Source organism: Meles meles, chromosome X (genome assembly GCF_922984935.1).
Source record: "Meles meles chromosome X, mMelMel3.1 paternal haplotype, whole genome shotgun sequence".
NCBI classification, from domain to species: Eukaryota; Metazoa; Chordata; class Mammalia; order Carnivora; family Mustelidae; genus Meles; species Meles meles.
This window is the reverse complement of record NC_060087.1, coordinates 113,063,492-113,079,384: the sequence shown is the minus strand read 5'-3', so window position 1 is coordinate 113,079,384 and position 15,893 is coordinate 113,063,492. Positions and strand designations below refer to the sequence as shown.

At 38.5% G+C, this 15,893-nt stretch overlaps 1 pseudogene; it reads right to left on the bottom strand.

Annotated features, from left to right (window-relative positions):
* Positions 1 to 12,872: 12,872 nt before the first annotated feature.
* Positions 12,873 to 13,534, bottom strand: LOC123934755 (annotated as a pseudogene).
* Positions 13,535 to 15,893: the final 2,359 nt, after the last annotated feature.

Here is a 15,893-nt window from a genome sequence, read left to right as displayed (position 1 = left end):
TTTGTAGGATATGTCTCGTGTAAAAGAATGTGTTATGTTGCAGCCTAACTCTTCTGAGTTGTCAGTAGATAGGACATCAGAAGTTATTCCTCAAAAATTTGTTGTGGCCATTTAGTCATTAATAGTGGATACCATTATGAAGGGCTTTCAATAGTACTCTTCAAACTTGATCTTATATTTGGAAACTTCAAAGATCCTGGAAGCTAAGTAGATCAATAGTTTGAATTACTATAGATGCAAAAGGATTGAGAACCAGAATAGGGATAAAGTGTGCCATCTTTAGTGAGGAAATTCCATAATCATCAGATTGAAGTTATGGCAGTGGAAATGGAGCAAGTTAAAGTCTAATGTTGTGGATTCTTAGAGACACATATAGAGGCTGTGGATGGTATATTTTAACCTTGATTACCAAAGGTAATTCTTGTTTTAGCCACAGGTCTCCCTGATGCTATTATATTGGAGAATGTTATAGTAGATATAAATCCCCCCAGGAGTCTATGTAAACTTTAATCAATATCTTGAGCAATTATTGTGCATAAATGTCTTTGCATAGTCATGGTCTTTGAGGACAGCCTTTCTTTCTTTCTTTCTTTCTTTCTTTCTTTCTTTCTTTCTTTCTTTCTTTCTTTCTCTTTTTCTCCTTCTCCTTCTTTCTCCTCCTCCTCCTTCTCTTCTTCTTTTCCTGTCCTTCTCCTTCTCCTCCTTCTCCTTCTCCTCCTTCTCCTTCCTTTCCTTCTCCTCCTCCTCCTCCTCCTCCTCTTCTTCTTCTTCTTTTCTTGTCCTTCTCCTTCTCTTCTCCTTCCTCTCCTTCTCCTCGTCCTCTTCCTCCTCCTTCTTCTTCTTTCTGTGTGTGTGTGTCTCCCCCCCCAGCTTTATTGAGGTATGATGGACAAATAAAAATTATATATATTTAGGTTGTACAAAGAGATTTATTTTAAAGGTATACAACATGATTTAATATACATATACATTGTGAAATAATCACCACAATCAAGTTCATTTACACATCGTTGCCTCATATTGTAGCTTTTTGTTTTAAAGGCTCTAACATGTGCAAAGTATTCTACTAAGCCATCAGTATTGTATGATGTTACTTACTTCTTCATATTACACTACCCATCTACATCCTTTATGTGTCTCATTTACTCTTCACACTAATCTATGAATTAGGCACCAGTCCTTTTTTTGGTAATTTATTTTATTTTATTTTTTTCAGTGTTCCAAGATTCATTGTTTATGCACCACACCCAGTGCTCCATGCAATACATGCCGTCCTTAATACCCACCACCAGGCTCACCCAACCCCCACCCTCTTCCCCTCCAAAACCCTCAGTTTGTTTCTCAGAGTCCACAGTCTCTAATGGTTTGTCTTCTCCTCTGATTTCCCCCAACTCACTTCTTTCCATCTCCCCATGTCCTCCATGTTATTCCTTATGCTCCACAAGTAAATGAAACCATACGATAACTGACTCTCTGCTTGACTTATTTCACTCAGCATAATCTCCTCCAGTCCTGTCCGTGTTCATACAAAACTTGGGTATTCATCCTTTCTGATGGAGGCATAATACTCCACTGTATATATGGACCATAGCCTCTTTATCCATTCATCTATTGAAGGGCATCTTGGCTCTTTCCATAGTTTGGTGGCTGCGGCCATTGCTGCAATGAACATTGGAGTATACATGGCCTTTCTTTCCACTACATCTGTATCTTTGGGGTAAATACCCAGTAGTGCAATTGCAGGGTCATAGGGTAGCTCTGTTTTTAGTTTCTTAAGGAATTTCCACACTGTTTTCTGAAGTGGCTGCACCAACTTGCATTCCCTCCAACAGTGTAAGAGGGTTCCCCTTTATCCACATCCTCTCCAACACTTTTTGTTTACTGTCTTGTTGACTTTGGCCATTCTGACTCATACAAGTTGGTATCTCAATGTGGTTTTGATTTGAATCTCCCTGATGGCTAATGACGATGAACATTTTTTCATGTGTCTGTTAGCCATTTGTATGTCTTCTGCCCATTTTTTGACGTGATTATCTGTTTTGTGTATGTTGAGTTTGAGGAGTTCTTTATAGATATTGGATATCAGCCCTTTTTCTGTAGTGTCATTTGCAAATAACTTCTATTCTGTGGGTTGCCTCTTTGTTTTGTTGACTGTTTCCTTTGCTGTGAATTAGGCACTATTCTTAACGCTGATTTTGCAGGTAGGGAAACTGAGGTACAGAGTGCAATAAAATTGCCAGGTACTGTGTTGAAGACTCTATACCAGTGGCTATCAACTATCAGTGATTTTGTGTACCTGTTTCCCCTAGCGAACATGTGACAATGTCTGGAGTCATTTTTTGGTTGTCACATAATTTTGAGAGTGCTGATTCTGGCATATAATGGGTAGAGACCAGGGATGCAGCTAAATATCCTATAATGTACAGGATAGCACCCTCAGACCTTCCCCTGACAAAGAATTACCCAGCTTGAACGTCACTAGTGCCTGGGCTGTAAAACCCTGTTTTTTACAGGTGATATACTTTACTTTAAATTTTTTTGGTACCACTCATAAAAGGTTCTTTATTCTTTTCTTCCAAGATTTTACTTAAATTCAAGTTAGTTAACATATAGTGTAGTATTGGTTTCAGGAGTAGAATTTAGTGATTCATCACTTACATATAAAACCCAACGCTCATCACAAGTGCCCTCCTTAATCCCTATCACCCAATTAGCCTGTCACTCACCTACCTCCCTCCATCAACCCTCAGTTTGTTCTCTATCATTAAGAGGCAAGCCATAAGAGACTCTTAACTATAGAGGACAGGTTTTCTAAATAGAGGGAAGCCTATTAGTCTATTCTTTCCATTTTTGTGTTTGGGTATACCTGACTTTTAGTCCAGCACCAGCATGGATTTCCTCTGCCAGATCATTTTGTTCAATTATAGCTGGAGATAGATGCCCCCTAAAGTTATCAGTTCAGATAATTTACCAGGACACGCTTGTTAGGGTAGATGATCTGGCCTCAAAACCCGACGATCTGGGCTGTCTGCTAAAAATCAAAGGATTCCAGGAATATGACCTTCCTAGCATTGTACTGGTGCCTGATACTTAGTAAGCACTCTAATAATTGTACAGCTGGCACAAGCTGAGCTTCTGGGTCTGCCTATTACAGGGGCATGATGTGCTTCTGCCACAAGTTGTTATCTATATATAATTGGAAGGACTTGGTCTCAGGAAACAAATTCAAGTGCTTGATGTAACCATGAGCCCTAGATCCCAGATAACTCATAATCCCATATAGTTTTGCTTAAATTCTGAAAATGCCTTCTGGTAAGTGGCATATTTGTCTAGAATCCCAGGTAAGGAAGTAACAGTTGGTGTAGGGCCATAGTGAGCATAGCTAGAACTTAAGATGGAAGTCCAGTATAAGATGAAGAAAATAGATTTTTTTAAAGATATAGTTAGGTACTTTGATCTTACTCTGAAAAGGCAATAGACCAGGAGGTGGATATGAGCAGTAACACACTGATAATACTGTTTTTTTTTTTCATGTTATCTCATGAGCATGTCAATTCAATTATCTCTGCCCCTCCCAACATGGGACATCTAAGACAGTGTCCATTTAAACTAGGATGACCTTGGTATCTGGTTGCCAGAATAAAGGCCAGAGCATACCACCCAGAATTCTGTCATAAAATGCTCTCCTCACTGCCTTTCACAGGTAAGGGTAAAAAATGAATCTCCCACTCTCATCCGAGACCCTAGTTAGTATACCAACAATTTTCCAGTAGTAGGGGTGGTTACTTGTGAACAAAGTGAATAGCTTTGCTTTAGTATGCATTCAGAGTCTAGTGTGTCCAGGAGGACTCTGGCATGGGTTCCTTTGTTTCTCCAGTTTTCAGACACATCTGTGTTCATGCCCTGAGACTTGTTATTTCTGAAAAAATAATAGGATTCTGACCAATCCATCTTGTAGTTTCCCCTAAGACTTTCTGAGGACCCAGACCTGCAGGGCTTATTCTTTCCACTTAAATGGAATTATAGGTTATCTTCTACCTGGTGGGGCTACTGAAAAAAAATATTACAAGCTCAACTCTCCTCATTCCTTGCCAGAATCTGAAGTACCTACGGTCTCTTCTAATCTGGTGTTCCATGTGGTTTGTGAATTTCCCCAAAGGTGAGAATGACAGGGCAATGGTGCTGTTTAAGAGCAAAGGTCCCTAATTCTGTTTTCTCTTTGCCCCTGAATGCATCACACTGAACACTGGAGGGCACCTTTGTGCCATTAGAAGTTCATAGTTCCAGGTATCAGTCAACCTGCAATAACTCTGTGGAATGAAGAGAATTTTCCCTGGTTTCCTGAAGGATTTATCAGATGGTGCCATTGAAACCTAGGCTGGGTTTGGTGACATGAGGAAGATTACTGCTTAGGAATTCAGGTAATGGTGGCCTAACTTTTTAGGCAGAGCTCCTTGGGCCACAGACATGAGAGGAGACATTAAAAGAGCCAACTGACAGGGACATATATACTTTCAGCTACCATCTGAATACAGATTTCAAAATATGTATTTCCAGATTTTTCTTCTGAGCTTCAGGTATATATGCAACCAGCTCCCAGCTATATAGTCACCTGCATGTCCATCACACATCTTCAACTCAAAATTTCCAAAATGAGATTAGTGTTTTCCTTACTCTCCTCACCACCCACTCTCCTCACACTTATACCCTATGCCAAAACCAAACCATATTCCTTCTTTGCCTCACAGATTTGTTCATTTCCCAGTATTCCCCATCTTAATAAATAGTACCATCTTCAAGTCATCAAACTGGTGGTATCATCTTTGACAGAGTCTTCTTTCCATCTTCTTTCTCATCCAGTTACTGCATTCATTTCATTCTATTTCCTAAGTATCTCTTGAATTCACACAGTTTTCCAAATTCCTCATCACTGGCTACCATCTTCTCTTATCTGGATTACTGCAATGGTCTTAAAGACATTCTCCTCATATGCAATGTTGACTTCTTCCATTTATTCGCCATCCAGCAACCAGAGTTTATCTCAAATGTAAATCTAACCATGTTTCTTCTCTGCTTGAAATCATTTAATGGACATTCTTAGCCTTCAGGATAATGTTTAATTATTGCTTTAGCTTAAAATTCACTCATATTTCTTTGAGAGCATCTGTTCTGTGCTGTGTACTGTATTAGAGACATTGAGGAGGAATTCATGAACAAAACATACAATCTCTGCTTTCACAGGCTTGATTATTATGCTCATAACATGTGTGGAGTTTACAGTATAGTGCCACTGAAGGCCGCATGTGATCTGGTTCCTGTTCCTTGCTCTAGCCTCTTGCCATTCTCTCTTCTGTCCTATCTTGCCATCTCTTCGTTACTCCTTCAAACTCTGTAGTCCAGCCAAGCAGAGCTACTTGCAGTTTGTACATGATTTTCATTTTTCATGCCTTCACTCCTTTGGATAGGCTATTTTATTCCTTTGTGGAACACCTGCCACAACTTCTCCATCAGATAAAATCTTATTCATCCCTCAAATCTCATTTCAGATGTCATATCTTACAGGAAGCCCTCCTTGGTTACCCCTATCCTCTATGTCCCTGTTAGATGTCACCATAATCCTATGGAATCTTGTGTTTACCTCTGTTGTAGCACTTTCCATACTGCGTTGTAATTGTTTAGTTCTTTTTCATTCCCCTTTTTGTGAGAACCTATTTCACACAGACTTTACCTAAGAGTATAAGTAGAGAGCTACTTAAAGTTTCTCATGTTTGGTGTTTCTCACGTTCTTTGTTGGCAGCTAGTGCTTGGCCTTATCAAACTTGAGGTCTTTAACCCAGTTGCAACTTGTGGCCCTTTGTTCAGTGTCTTTTATTTTAAGTTACTTCCCCCAGCACTGCTTTTCAGAAGTGCAAGGGATAGACCAATAACAGGCTATGGAGAAGATTCATCTCCGTGCTTTTCAACATTCCAGGCTGGGGACAATTTTCTCAACAACTAGCAATTGAACAATGGTGATGTAGGACTGAAAATGGTTCTCCTTCATCTCTGACTATCTAAACAAGTTCTGGGAGACCCAGTTATCCTTCAGTTTGGAATTTGAGTAGACATACAATGACTTCCTATACTCAAAAGACTAAAGATGAAAGCAGACTTTCCCATTTCAATTACAGTGTGATAAACCTTTGGTTTATGCAGGGTTCTAGTCATATTTTAGTATTTCTTGAATGATATTCTGTATGACCTCCTAGAATTGGGACAAAAGTTATGTTTGACTGACCTGCCCATCAAACTTCCATGTATAGCCTCACACCACCTTTTACTCTAGTTGGTTACATCTAGTTCACCATTGGAACAACTAAATTTATGTCTACCACCAGAAGTAAACCTTTCAGTGTCCCAATAGTTGAATTTCTGGGGTCTAGCTACTGAAGATTTTACTTGTGGAAGAGCTCCTTATGTGATGGGATTGGAGAGGCTTCTTCCACTTGGTAACTTTTTCAGGTAGTTGTATGTGAGGCGTGAGGGAAAATATGGATGTAGCATATTAATATATGACATATAGGATGATATGAGGTTTATTTGTACATACAGTATGGCAACCATAAAACACATGATTCGAGAAGCAATTTGTGTGTGGTGTGGTTTTATTTGTCAGGAAAATGCAATCTTATTTGAGGGATAGCCTCTGCCATTGGTGTAAATCTAGTGCCAGTCAGCTCAGTGGTGGGACAAGAGGCAGGGAAGGTCCTCCACACAATGTGATCTGAAGCACATAGGGTACTTAAAGCACAGTGGCTTATTTAGCGATATTTGGGGGGTCACCTCTCTGCAATATGGGTTGTTATGACTTCAGTGCAAAGGCAGGAGCAGGCTGTGACACTATAAAACTAGCCCTGGGGGATGCAGCCAAACCTGGGAAAAGCACTACATTACCGAGATAATAGCAAAGATACTATTAGCAACAAAACAATGGAAACAGAACTAACTACCACTTTTTGAGCATTTACTATATACTAGGAGTTGTTCAAACCACCTACCACCTAGACATGTTTTTAGTATTTCACTTAAACCCAATGCCTCTGGAAAATAGATATGATCCTCTTTTTATGCAGGAAAGATTAAAGCTCAGTGAAGTTAACTATGCCAAACCATGCAGATAGTAAGAGGTGGACATGGGTTTAGAACCCAGGACTCTTTTACTCCAAAGCCCATGCTCTTTCTGTTAGACTGTACAAGTTTCAAGAATACTGTATGAGTTTTACATGCATTTAGTTCTAGTATTTTTCCTCTTGGCTTTTACCAGAGGAGGGATCACTTATCAGCTGCAGAAGAGAGTAATAAGGATCTGTAGGAAGAAGTACAACAATTAAATGAACTAAAATCCCATTTAGTCACCAAAGTTTCTCAATTATCCTCAACCAAACAGCTCTGTAGGTTTCTCCAATCCATTTCCTCTTCTCTATGCCCACCTCTGTGTAGGTCCTCTTATCTGTACTATTGAAATAACTGTATAAGTAGCCTCTGCCTCCAATGTCTCCCCCTATCTACCCTCCACAGATATCCTTTAGTGGTATTTTCAAATCAAGTCATTCTCATCCTCAAAACAATTCATTGAATATGCATTGCCAAAGGAATTGAGGACATAAATCGTTGGGTTCCTCATAAACTTTTCCAGCCTCATATGCCATACTTTCAGCCATAACAAACTCCTATAGTTTTTCAAGCACAATGTACTCTATTGAGACATTGGAATCTATCTCTATCTTAATTTCACCTGAATTAGTTCATCTCTTTTTCTATACTTAGACTTTATTCAGGCCATTGTTTCCTACATGAAGGCTTCTAAGTATTGCTAAGATGAGATATCACAACTATATGGATTTGTGCTTCTAAATACTTATGGATTTTAGGCTGCCTTTGACCCTCCATGCTCTGTGATAATCTGATGTTTTTCTGGAGTACTCTCTTCTCCATTTCCCACAATACCTTGCTGGAACCTCCATGAGCCTCCTTCCATCTTCTACTTCATCACTTCCACCTTTACTTTCAGTAACTGACCTCCCTACTATTCCAGAGAATAGAAGTCTTTCCCTTCTTCCTACAAACATGTACACATTTGACCCATCACTAACTATTTTCCCTCCTGCCTCAGTGGAAAAATATCCTCATTATGCCTTAGAAAAATCCTTCTACCTGTGCTCTGGGTTTCATTTCCTTCCATTTGCTCTAGACTCAAACCATTTGCTTTGTCTTGTTTTGTTTTTAATTCCTTGACTTTCTTTTCTACTGACTCTTATCCTATAAATACATTCAAGCTTTTTCCTGCTATGCTATCCCTTCACTGGAATTCACTTTCTATAACAGTTCAACCTTTTGAAAAATGTAGCAGTCACTAGCTATAATCTTCACTAATCAGGAAAGGTCTATGAAAAGAAGTTAGAAAAACAGGAACTAATTTGTTTAAATCACGTGTTTATTGAAGGACAGAATAAAAATGGATGTTATGTAAGGAGAGAGAAAGAAGTAAAGGAAAATAGTAAAAGTGGAAGGGCAGCAAAAAACAGCTGGAGTAAACTAGTAGTTACTGAAAGAAAAAGACAACATGGGTTTGCTACATAAAACATCTTCAGAGCAGAAAATGAGAGACACAGGCTTAAGAAAATAAGTACTACAGGTTCCCTGAAGACAGAGTCCTAGACGCAGAAGTAGGAGTAACAGAGATATGGGTAATAGAAATTCATATTGACAAAACCACAATGAGATACTACCTCACACTAGTCAGAATGGCTAAAATTTACAAGTCAGGAAATGACAGATGCTGGCGAGGATGCAGAGAAAGGGGAACCCTCCTACACTGTTGGTGGGAATGCAAGCTGGTGCAACCACTCTGGAAAACAGCATGGAGGTTCCTCAAAAAGTTGAAAATAGAGCTACCCTATGACCCAGCAATTGCACTACTGGGTATTTACCCTAAAGATACAAATGTAGTGATCCAAAGGGGCACATGCACCCGAATGTTTATAGCAGCAATGTCCACAATAGCCAAACTATGGAAAGAACCTAGATGTCCATCAACAGATGAATGGATAAAGAAAATGTGTTTTATACACACACACACACACACACACACACACACACACAATAGAATACTATGCAGCCATCAAAAGAAATGAAATCTTGCCATTTGAGACAAAGTGGATGGAACTAGAGGGTATTATGCTCAGCGAAATAAGTCAATCAGAGAAAGACACTTATCATATGATCTCCCTGATATGAGGAAGTTGAGAGGCAATGTGGGGGGTTTGGAGGGTAGGAAAAGAATAAATGAGACAAGATGGGATCAGGAGGGAGACAAACCATGACACTCTTAATCTCACAAAACAAACTGAGGGTTGACAGGGATAGGGGGGTAGAGAGAGGGTGGTGGGGTTATGGGCATTGGGGAGGGTATGTGCTATGGTGAGTGCTGTGAAGTGTGTAAACCTGGCAATTCACAGACCTGTACCCCTGGGGCGAATAATACATTATATGTTAATAAAAAAAAGAAATTCAGATTGATTAGAGAGGAATGTCTATTTGTTTATTTTTCTCCCTTAACTTTAACTTTTTCCTGTATCTGAACCTATCCTTTTTTTCTGCCTCTGAGAAAAAAGTTCCTACATGCCTTCCTGTCAGAGCTAATTACTGCATGTACATGGTTAGCTGATTCCACATCTTGATTTTTCAGGATCTTGCTTCAGTAATTATCCTCACTTCACATGCTACAATTTTTACCCTATATTTTTACTCCCTCCCTCTTTCCCTTCCCTTCAATTTCTTTCCCTTCCCTCTTTGCCTCTCATTCTTCTTGCCTTTATTTCTCTCTCTCTAAATACACACATACACATGTATACACACATATGTGTATATATCTATATATGTACGTGTGTGTGTGTGTGTATCCTACTTTATACCAAATTCCTTCCCTTTTGCCTACAATCACACAAAGGATTCTCCAGCTCTAAGAGCATTCATCCCTTAATCCTGATAAATTCGTGAGTTGTCTCATTTCTTACCTTCCCTTTATCACCAAACTTCACTGAAGAGTAGTCTACAATTGCTGCCTCTACTTTCTCACACCTGCTGTATAGCTTCTGTACCTTCCAGTCTACTGAAACATCTTATTTGAAGATTACTGATGACTTCCTAATTGTCAAACTTAATGCTTCTTAGAACTCATCCTCCTCTGTATCTTGGAAACATTCAGCATTGTTAAATACCCCATTCCTTTAAATTCTTTATTTCTTTGGCTTCAGTAATATTTCAGTCTCTGAATTCTTCTTCTAACTCAGGACACCTTTTCTCCTTAACTTGCTTCTTTCTCTCCCTACCCCATAAGGGTGGGTATTCCTCTTGGATACTCCTTCTCATTTTTTCTCTGACTTTGGGCTTGGTGATTTCACTCACCTCTACAATTTTAACTATCCTTTCTATGTAGTGGACTTCCAGTTTTTATCTGTATGTCCAACCTCTCAGCCCTGCATCTCTGTGTATTTGATGAACAGCTAGATTCAGATGACTTTCAAGCATGTTACATTCAATATTATCCAAAGCTGAGCCCTTTGACCAAAGCCAGCATGTCCCCTTCTGTCTTTCCTTTGTTAAGTTTTGCTCTCTTCCTAGTCACCCAAATAAAACATTTGGATATATCTTTGATTCTTTCATTCATTCTTTCAGTAAGTATTTGAGAATCACTTATGTTACCACCACCAGTTAAAAAACTTCCAGTGGTTTATTCTTTACTATACAATAGAACTGAAATTCTTGGGTTAACAATATGCTCTAAAATATGCCCTCACCTTATATTTCTTAATTTACAACACTTGCTTTCAGCCAATGGGAACTAGCCATTCTGAAAATGCACCCTATGATGAGCATTTACACTTTGGTGCATTTTTTTTTCTTGCCATTTGGAATATGATCATTTCCCATTCCACATTTTGCTTATTAACATCTTATTTATGCTTTTGTGTACCCCTGTGTTAGCCTTTAAAATCTTACTAAAATCTTATATCTACTTATAAAATCTTATTTATTTATTTATTTCAAAACTACCTCAAATTCATCTATCATATAAGTAATCCATGTTTTCCTTACCTACAAATAATTTAATTGATTTCTCTATTTCCACAACATACTGTTGCTTGCTTATAGTACTTGTCCATTATTCATATGACATGGCTTTGGGTTTTCCTGTTATTGAAAAGGAGAGACCACAACAGAGGATTTTTGGTAAAATATCATCATGTAAATGTTTGAAAGATAGGAGATCTGAATTGGAAGACATGATGGAGGATATCAATTAGGGAGAAGAACAGTTTGGATTTGTGAATTAAGGATGCAGTGTCCTTTCTTCATTCTTCATAAAGTAAAGTGGTTTTGGAGTAGAGGGACATTTCAGTTTCATCTCAGAAAAGGGAATAAGGCCAGAGATAATTGGAAATTGACCAGTGAAGCTGAATACTTAGAAAATTGTGTGCAAAAGTGTAGACTTGAAAGATTATTTGGAAGCGTATGCTAGTACTTGGCATTATGCTTACATAAAAGGGAAGTCATCCAGTAGGGTTGACAGGATTTATATGCAAGAGAGAGTAGAGGTCTGATGTATAAAATGAAAGATAGCGCTTTTTCTGATCATGCAATGGTAATAGCTGAAATTAATTTCTTAAAAGCTTGGAATTTTGGCAGAGGTAAATGGGAGATGAGCAAATTCCTCTAAGTAAGAAAAAGCATTGAAAATGATGAGGAATGGTCAAGGAGAGAGAAGCCCAGCTTTCAATTTAAGCTGTCAGAGAGGATTGGTACAGATGAAAAAATAATTTGTAGAAAGCTCTCAAGGAAAGAAATGAAGCCAAATGCTTTGAAGAGAAAAATAGATATTTTCAATTTTAGAACAAACTAATGGAGAGCAGAGAAAAGAAATAAAGAAATTAGAACAGAAATAGGGAAATCAAAGAGAAGATGACAAATGCTGCAATAGATGAAGAGTCTGGGTGATATCGGGAAGAAGCAAAAGCAAGCAAGTCTACTGACATATTCTCATGTGCAAGAAGGGAAGACGGTTGTCTTGTGTTTGAGAAATTATAGACAGATAAGTTAAGGTGGCTTGAGGTCAATTATGAGAGTCCTTTATGGAGCTGTAATGCAGGAATGGATATAGGCTAACACAGGGGCACACAAAAGCAAGCAGAGTGACTCAGCAACAGACTTCACAGCTCAAAAGTGAGTGACTGTCATGAACAAGATGTTGAGAAAATCTGAATCTGCTTCTGGTATGGATGTGGCACAGTGGAAAATTTACATGCTCTTGGGTCAGAGATGGTTTTAGTCCCACTTCTACCACTTTCCAGCTTTGTGAACTTGGGAAAATCTCCCAGCTTCTAGATCTTTGAATTTCTCATCTGTAAAGTGATTTCACGTTGTTGTGAAGCTCAAATAAGACAATATTTGTGAAAATATCTTGAGCAAAATTTAGATATTATTATTCTAGGACTTTTTTTTTTGCATGAGGTGAGCAATCATTTATTTGTGGGTTTCTTTTCTGCTCCAGCTTTATTGAGATATAATGGACATGTAACCTTGAGTTCATTTAAGGTTTATGACATACTGATTTTTTTGTATCAATATATTACAGAATGATTATATCTATGGGTTTCTATCTATAGTAGATAGAATATGAAGGAAATCACCAGTGTGATTTAAAAAAATAGGAAAGTGAATGATATATGAGCAAAGAAAAACTTAGAAACTGGAAGTCACTGACATTATGTATATATGTATTATATATAAGCAGTTTTATATGTTATTTATATATAAGCAGTTTTATATATTTATTATATATATATAGTCACAAGTTGCCAATAGCACTTTATTTTTCTTTTCAACACCCTGTTCTACAGCTTCCTTGGCCCTTTTTGCCCAGGTGCCAAAGAGCCAGGCATTGGCACATGCCATTCGAAGACTGGCAAATGCCTTGAAGTTCCTCTTCTCTTCTGTAATGACTCTGGCTTTCTCCTTACAGACATTCCATATGTGCATGACTGGTCCTGTCAACTGGGTAGTCATTTTGAATTCTTCAGCAGAGCTGTCTCCCTTCTTCGGGTCTAGGGCTTCCTGGGGAAGAGAATGAGCTTGGAGCCTTTCTCCTTCAGCCACTTCACATTGGTCTGTGGCAATTCTGTGGAGTTTTTCTGCCTTCTTGGATTCACTGAGATTCCAATGATCCATGCCACCTTCTTGTGGAGACCAGCCACCCATAACTTCCATGCTGAAGGCCCTGACAGCTTGCAGTTTGGTATGATAGCTCACCATAGGGCACTTCAGGATGGGCTGGATGGGACTGGATGTGAGCGCTCCAGGCCATGTGGTGTGCCTTGGCTTGCAGGCCTTGAGCCTGTGGATCTTCTCTGCTGGCTGGTTGAACCATGTGGCCATGACACTGCCAGGCCTTATGGAAGTGGGGCTTCAACATCATGGCATTTGAGCTGGGTGCCATGGCCGCTGCCTACAGACCTCCTCCAGGCAAGAAAGGCCAGCAGGAAAACAACGATATATGTATTTTTAAAGTTTTTATTTTAATAACCTGGTGCTCATTAGGACAAGTGCACTCATTAATTCCCATTACCTATTTCATCCATCCCCTCTCACATCCCCTCTGGTAACCATCAGTTTGTTCTCTATAGCTAAGTCTGTTTCTTGGTTTCTCTCTTTCTCATTTCCCCTTTGCTTGTTTGTTTGGTTTCTTAAATTCCACATATGAGTGAAATCCTATATTTGTCTTTCTCTGACTGACTTATTTCACTTAGCATAATACACACTCTTGCTCCACCCACATTGTTTCACAGAGCAAGATTTCATTCTTTTTTATGGCTGAATACACACACACACACACACACACACATATACACACACATATATATACATATATGTGTGTATATATATACATATATGTGTGTATATATATACATATACATCTTTGTCTATTCATCTATGGACACTTGGGCTGCTTCCATAATTTGACTATTGCAAATAATGCTACTATAAACATATCCCCTTGAATTAATATTTTTGTATTCCTTGGGTAAATACCTAGTAGTGCAGTTCAGCAGATTGTTTGTTGTAGCTCTGTGAAAAATGCTGTTAGTATTTTGATAGAATTGCATTAAATGTGTAGATTGCTTTGGGTAGACATTTTAATAATATTTGTTCTTCCAGTTCACCACATGGAATGTCTTGCCATTTCTTTTTGTCATCTTCAATTTCTTTCATCTGTGTTTTATAGTTTTTAGAGTACAAGTCTTTCACCTCTTTGGTTAGGTTTATTCCTAGGTATCTTATTATTTTTGGTGCAATTGTAAATGGGACTGTTGTCTTAATTTCTCTTTCTGCTGCTTAATTATTGGTATATAGAAATGCAACAGATTTCTGTAGAATCATTTTGTATCCTGTGACTTTGCTGAATTTGTTTATCAATTCTAGCAGTTTTTTGCTGGAGTCTTGCAGGTTTTCTTACTGACTTGTGTGTGTGTGTGTGTGTGTGTGTGTGTGTGTGTGTGTGTGTGTTATGTTACTCACCACAGAGTACATCCAGGTTTTCTATATGTAGTATTATATCATCTGCAAATAGTGAAAGTTTTACTTCTTCCTTACTGATTTGGATGCCTTTTATTTCTTTTCTTTTCTATCTTTTCTTTTTGAGAGAGCATGTGTGAGTGGGATGGAGGAAGGACAGAGGGAGAGAGAGAGAAAATCTCAAGCAGGCTCCACACCCAGCACAGAACCCAACAGTCCACAGATCCTACAGTCCTGAGACCATGACCAGAGCCAAAATCGAGAGTTGGTGCTCAAGCAACTGAGCCACGCAGCAGCCCCTACTTTTTATTTTTTTGTTGTCTGCTGTGGCTAGGACTTCCAATGCTATATTGAATAACTGTAACTATAACTATAACAACTATAACTATAACTAAACTATATATAAATATATATAAATATGTAAAAATATATATAAATATATTTAAAAAATATATATTTACACATAATGTATTATTTGTTTCAGGGGTACAAGCCTATGAATCATCAGTCTTATACAATTCACAGCACTCACCATAGCACATACCCACCCCAATGTCCATCATCCAGCCACCCCATCCCTTCCACCCCTCTCCCCTCCAGCAACCCTCAGTTTGTTTCCTGAGATTAAGAGTCTCTTAAAGGTTTGTCTTCCTCCCTGGTCTCATCTTGTTTCATTTTTCCCTCCCTTCCCCCCATGAACCTCCTCCTTGCCTCTCAAATTCCTCGTATCAGAGGGATCATACGATAATTATTTTTCTCTGATTGAGTTATTTTGCTTAGTATAATACCCTCTAGTTCCATCTACATCTTTGCAAATGGCAAGATTTTTATTTTTTGATGGCTGCATAGTATTCCATTGCCTATATACACCACATTTTTTCTTTAATAATATTTTTCCTTAATAATATTTCTTTAATAATATTTTTTTATTTTTTAAAAAATATTTTATTTATTTATTTGACAGAGAGAGAGATCACAAGTAGGCAGAGAGGCAGGCAGAGAGAGAGATGGGTAGGCAGACTCCCTGCTGAGCAAAGAGCCCGATGCGGGGCTTGATCCCAGGACCCTGAGATCATGACCTGAGCTGAAGGCAGAGACTTTAACCCACTGAGCCACCCAGGTGCCCCAATAATTTTTTTAAATTTTTTATTTATTTCTTATTTTTTATAAACATATAATGTATTTTTATCCCCAGGGGTACAGGTCTGTGAATCGCCAGGTTTACACACTTCACAGCACTCTCCATAGCACATACCCTCCCCAATGTCCACAACCCCCCTCCC